Genomic DNA, 6,970 nt, shown 5'->3' on the forward strand with positions numbered 1-6,970 from the left:
ATAAAAATTGTTTTAAAAGAAGATAATACCCATCTCTTCATTCTACTGGACTCTTATCAGTCAGGAGGCAGAGGGCAAGGTGTAGCAGGAAGGGAGGTTATGGATGAGATGGGTCTCTTCAAATATTATGATAATGCCATTTGGACTGTGTTCTCTGTCCCTGAATCAATGAGCTCCTGGCCTATTTCTTCTCTTGTTGGAAGCAAAACCCCCATGAGCCACCTAAAATGTCTGTTTACCTCTGCTGCTTCTAAGGAGACAGGACAAAGACCCAGCCTTGTGGCTAGCCCTGGACTGAACAGATCACTGTAGCCCACCCTACACCAGTGAGCCTCCCTGTCAAGGCCTCCCCACCTCCCGGTCAGCACAGCTGGATCTGTGTTCATTCTCAGGGAAGTCCTCCGAGGACAGGTCACGTGCTGCCTGGAAATCAATGTGTTTGACCAGTTGCTTCCCTTTCATCTTTTCATTGTATAATTCTGCCCCCCGAAGGCAAAAACACTGGTCTGGCAAGATTTGTTCTTTTTAAATCTGGCTGGAGCCTCACTAAAGTCCATTAATCTTTAACTTTTTATAGATTTTTCTGCTTAGAATATATGCTCTGTGCTTGCATTTCACGTGGGGATTCAAGCCCTGCTTCCATATTGATGATGACTCTGAAGACTTATGTTCTCTCTGGGGTTTTGTTCTGTGGGCTTATTTATCAGTGCCAGCACGCCAAGAACCCCATAGATCTCTGCCTCATTCAGGAGACAACCAACGGCTAAGACCCTGGTCCTCAGTTCACACAGAGCCAGACACGAATCCAGTCCAAGCCCTGCGATTCTACCTGTTCAACCTCGAGCAAGTCACATGCATCTCTAAGGCTCATTGCAAATGAAGACCCAAGGGAGTCATATCTCACCCGGGGTTGAATAATCAGCACAAAGCCCATATACAGCAGTAATAATTACTGTTGAAGAGTCCTTGACTCTGCAAGGACACCCGCTCCTTACCCCTATCCCTTACCTTTTTTCCAGTCTCCCCTTTTCTTTTAAGAATGACTGCTGGCTCTTTCTCTGTCTACTAAGTCAGCCTTTCAATGCCACCTCTAATCCTCCCTTCTAACCAGCATCTCTGATTAACCACATAAGAAGGTCCAGGGTAAAGTACACAGAATCATGGTCCTCTGTAAAAAAGACAAGGAGATGGAAAGAATTTTGATATGTACAATGCAGTTTTTTCAAATTTATTACTGGCCAAAAATATGTTTAAAGTATCATCATGTATATATATATATGTATAACTGAATCACTTTGCCATAGAGCAGAAATTAACACAACACTGTAAGTCAACTATTCTTCAATTTTAAAAAGAGTATCATCAAAGTGAAAACACAAAATTTATAAGTCTTTTGTTAACTCTCAAATCAACAAGGCCGAGTACACCAAGTACTTACAAAAGACAGCTTAAGAGAAGTGATTTAAAAACAACAACAACAACACTGGCCACCTCTCCCCAGACACTGGCCAAATAAGCCTACTGAAACAATAGCAAACACCATGTGGGTCAACAATCTGCCGACACCTATTTTCTGTCTAAAAGTTGGCAAGGACTGCTCCTAGTTGCCTAACTTCACAGATGAGCTGTGCCACTCCCCACATTAGTCCTTTTGTGGGCATGCCCTAGGGGAGGTATGCTGACAGGCCACCAGTAGACAGATAAGTTATATGGACCCTTTTCCCACCTTTTGGTGACTCTGGTTTAACCTAATGCTAATGACAAATCATTTAAAAATTCCTTTACTAATTGCTTCTGACCAAAACCCTTCCCACTTCACTGTCTTGATACTTCGAGGCATGGAACATCTCTAGTCTTTCCACCCACCATATCTCCCACTGCATGAAATGGCCACTTAAAGACCAAAATCAGACTGGAACTCAAATACTGACTTCTGATTTCCTACCAGCTACATCTTTATTTTAGATGCTATCTTTCAGCCAAACCAGTACTCTGGAGGACCACCTGTCAGACATCTGTGAAAGTGAAAGCATTAGTCGCTCAGTTGTGTCTGACTCTGTGCAACTCCATGGACTGTATCCCACCAGGCTCCTCTGTCCATGGAATTCTCCAGGCAAGAATATGGAGTGGGTAGCTGTTCCCTCCTCCAGGGAATCTTACCGATCCAGGGATTGAATCCAGGTCTCCTGCAATGCAGGTGGATTCTTTACCATCTGAGCCACCAGGATGGCTGAGGGACATATCAAAGGAATGATTTCAATGAGCCCAGAATCTTGCATCTTTTATATATACAAAAGTGCTAAATTCATTAAATTGAGATGCCTGCTTTTACTTTAATTAACAGTAATCTTTTGATGTTCTAACTACCTGGTCTTTGTTGCAAAAACTCATATAAATCCTGGCTCCTCCCTTACCTCTTTGGAACAGTTCCTTAAAACTGTCTGGGAGGCTGTGTCCTGGGCTTAAGACCTCAGCTTTGTCCACTGAAAACATAATTCTCAACCTGTGCATTTTTTATTTTTTTATTTTTTTTACTCAACAAAGCTTGTGGGTAATCCCCTCCACATGACATCTATGCCTGCTCCACAGAAATCACAGGATTAAAAAAAAGAAAGAAAGAAATCACAGGATTCAACAGGACCCAGACTTCATTTTCTAGGAAGCATTTTCCTTGCAAATATATGGCTGTGGGGTTGGATCCCCGGGTTGGGAAGATCCCCTGAAGGAGGGCATGGCAACCCATTCCAGTATTCTTGCCTAGAGAATCCCATGGATAGAGGAACCTGGCGACCTACAATCCATAGGATCGCGCAGAGTCGGACATGACTGAAATAACTTAGCTGCTTATACAGAGCCTCCAGATTAGACAGTTGGGAGTCAGGTATCTTTGCAGAAAGATGTTAGGCTGGGGAGGTGGACTGGGGTACATAAGTAAAGGTGTCCTTCACAAAACTACCACAACCAACATCTCCACATTGAGTGTCCTGGATCTACCCACTGGACCAATGTCCTTACTATGGGCAAACAAACTGAACTGAAAATTAAGAGATAAGTAAGCACTTTCTGGGTTTTGATAATATTAAGAAATTAATATTATTGGTTATTAGCTGTGATAATGATGCTGTGGTGTTTTTTTTTTTTAAAGTCTATCTTTTAGAGATACTTCTTGAAATGTTTCCAGATGATGCGATATGATGTCTGGTATTTGACTCAAGATAATTTTGGAAAATGGGGAATGGGTGGGGATATAGATGAAACCAGATCAGTTCAGTTCAGTTCAGTCACTCAGTCATGTCCGACTCTTTGCGACCCCATGAATCGCAGCACGCCAGGCCTCCCTGTCCATCACCAACTCCTGGAGTCTACCCAAACTGTCCATCGAGTCGGTGATGCCATCTAGCCATCTCATCCTCTGTTGCCCCTTCTCTTCCTGCCCCCAATCCTTCCCAGCATTAGGGTCTTTTCCAATGAGTCAACTCTTCACATGAGGTGGCCAAAGTATTGGAGTTTCAGCTTCAACATCAGTCCTTCCAATGAACACCCAGGACTGACCTCCTTTAGGATGGACTGATTGGATCTTCTTGCAGTCCAAGGGACTCTCAAGACTCTTCTCCAGCACTGCAGTCCAAAAGCATCAATTCTTCGGTGCTCAGCTTTCTTCACCATCCAACTCTCACATCCATACATGACTACTGGAAAAACCATAGCCTTGACTAGATGGACCTTTGTTGGCAAAGTAATGTCTCTATTTTTTAATATGCTATCTATGATCAGCCATGGGTTAATAATTGTTGACACTGGTGATGGGTCCATGGGAAGTCTATGTATAATTATATCTCTGTTTGTGGAAGTTTAAATGTTGCCATAATAAAATCGTTAAGAAAGCAAAAAAAAAAAAAAAACAAAAAAACATAAAGAAAGGAAGGAAGAAGGAGTGGGGGAGGGAGAAAGGGGAAAGAGGTGAAGAAACACTTCCCATGCAGTGTATATCACAATCTGTAGAAACAGCTGTCATGTGTCGATGAAAAGTAACTGACCCACTCTGCAGAACCATTTTCTGGACAGAAATAGATCCCCGGGCCACCTCCCCAAAGTGGGTTTAAGATTCTGGGGCTTGTAGACCTGGTGTTTCATTTGCATATCTGCATATTCATGGATGCATTAAAGAGGAATATCCTGAGCAGACCTCTGTGCCCCTCAGCCCCTGTGGCCTTTTGACAAGCCCTCTCACTTCAGAACACGGTGGACACAGGGAGGCAGCTTTGTTGAGCCACCCTTATCCTTTCAGACATTAACCTCACAGATGGCTCAGTGGTAGCTTGAGGACTGGAGTGAGGTGGTTCTCTACAACATAATTCCAGACACATATCTGAACACAGGAAGGGAGAAGATTTTACAAGTCTCTAAAATAAAATGAGTTCTTGAGAAGAGAAACAAGGATGAAGGAGGATTTCTTTATCAGCACAAGGCAGGAGCATGAGCCACCTGTCCCCTCCTAAGAGACTCAGTCTGGGATCGCAAGACCCAGCAAAGAGGACAGACACTGGAAGGCACCTCCTGCCCTGCCTCTTGTGAGGAGCATCTCTGGAGGAGGGACAGGATTCAGGGTCTGTCCCAGGGCTCTGCTCCAACCCCGCTGCCCTCCAGAAGCTCTGCTGCCCCATGGCTGGGTACACCGGGCCAGTTGCTTGACCATTCAGTGAAACGGGACAGGACTTCCCGCCTCACACGGACATTGTAAGGATCATGGGAAATCGAGGCATTGGTTCATGGAAATGGTTCTCTGAGCTCTGATTTATCTCCACAGAGCTCATGATTTATCCCCATTTACCTTCCCCTCCTCCTGGGAGGGGACAGAGCAGGGCAGGCATATACTTAGCCCCTGGGAGACTAAACAAAGGCAGAGAGGAACCAGGAAAAAGTAGGCCGAATTAAGTTCCATGTGCCCAGCCAGCCAGCTCAGAAGACTGAGGCTAGGTGAACAGGAGATGTCTAAAGTGGCCGGGGGAGGGAGGAGTGGCCAGATCTTGGTTCTTGGGGATGAACAGCAGAGGACCCACTGGAAGGGTGGGGGAGGAGCAGATTTATGCCTGGAGCATGAGGGGGACCACTCTGGGCATGCAAAAGCCAGCGATAACTTGGCCCTTTTTATGTGCCAGGCACTGTGCTGGACATTTGGCTTAAACATCTCAGGAGACTCAGCACAAAGGTGGGGGAGGGTGAGAAATCCACCTGCCTGAGATGGATGATGTAGGGAGCAGGGAGAGGAGTTTAGACCAGTCAAGGGTGACCAAGGAACAGTCAGTTCACTGCTTAAGCCTTTGGCTGATCCTCTGTTCTAGTGAGTTAGGCTAACAAGGATGTTCAGGGCCATGGCTGGTCCTGATTAGATGCCTTAGAGAAGCCAAATCAGGTGAGAACCCACTATCCACTTGACCAAGCTATGGGGCTTTGTTCTTACACCTTTAAACTGGGCAAGGCAGGGACAGGCTGCCCCATAGTCCCTGAGGTGAGCTCCAGGCTGGCCAGGGAGGGATGCAGAGCCAAGGCCTGTGTGAACAACTGATGGCCTGAGCATCCCACTACAGCTGAGAAGAGATGGGAAATAGGTCTGATGAGGGCTACAGCTGTCCACAGCACTGGCCTCAGTCGGGAGTGATTTTGCTCCTCCCTGCACACCACCCCCCCAGCCTGGGGCATTTGGCAAGGCCTTGAGACATCTTTGGGAGGTGACAACTCCCATCCCTGCAGATGCCAGGGATGCAGCTTAACATCCTACAATACATAAGAACCCTCATTCCACCAAAGAATGACATGGTCCAAACTGGTGACAGTATCGAGGTTAAGAAACCCTGGTGTTGGACTTCCCTGGTGGTCCAGTGGATATGAACCCACCTGCCAATGCCTGGGACACAGGGTCAATCCCTGGTCTGGAAAGATCCTATGGAGCAACTAAGCCCAAGCACCACAACTACTGAGCCTGCACTCTAGAGCCACCATAGTGAGAAGTCTGTGCATTGCAACAAAGAGAGGCTAAAATCCAACCCACTGCCTGGAATGAAGCTGCCCCTACCCTGAGGAAGAGGCATTTTTTTCTAACTCAGCCAGAAGCAGTGTGAGGATTTACATGGGCCTGGGGATGGGGGACAAAGGAGAGGTGCCTGGGGATTGGAGCCACAGTCATATCAGAGTGGGAGGAGAATGTACCTGCTGTCACCCAGACTGCAAGTTGTACAAAAAGCAATTTAAAAGAGATATTTAGTCTTTTAATAGAGGGTCAAAAAGTCAACCCACATGATTATGTCATCTTCTTGCTGGCAAAGACAGAGGTTTTAAAGCACGATGACATCCCTACCAGGTGAGAAATGAGATGAGCTCAAAGATCTTCACTGCAGTACTGTTTCTAACAGTACAAGATCAGAAAATAATATTCCCATAAATGCCCATCAGGGCAGGACAAGCTGGATAAACAATGGCATATCCTACAAAAGAATGAGGTCTCCAGAAATAAAGTGAAAAAAAAGCCAAGTGCACAAGCCTGTGGAGTACTGCACTGCCACCGGGTGAAAAGGGGGTGAGGATTAACGTGGTACCGATAATTGCTTATATTTGCATAATCCTGGTGGCTCAGCCAAAAAGAATCTGCCTGCCAACGCAGGAGATGCGGTTCAGTCCCTGGGTGGGGAAGATCCCCTGGAGATGGAAATGGCAACACACTCCAGTGTTCTTGCCTAGGAAACCCATGGACAGAGGAGCCTGGCCGGCTACAGTCCATGGGGTCGCAAATAAGCGGATTTCAAACGTCACTCAGCACCAGAACCACCCAGAGGGCCTCTTTTAGCCGTACTTACTTCAAGCAACATCAACCTTGTTTTTATTGGGGTTGGGGCGAGGGAGGTGGGAGAGCCTCATTTTTCTTTCCCGGAGTTGAACTGCCCAGCCTTCCGGATCCTGGACCCCCACAGGCCGA

Source organism: Cervus canadensis, chromosome 7 (genome assembly GCF_019320065.1).
Source record: "Cervus canadensis isolate Bull #8, Minnesota chromosome 7, ASM1932006v1, whole genome shotgun sequence".
In the NCBI taxonomy this organism is placed as follows: domain Eukaryota; kingdom Metazoa; phylum Chordata; class Mammalia; order Artiodactyla; family Cervidae; genus Cervus; species Cervus canadensis.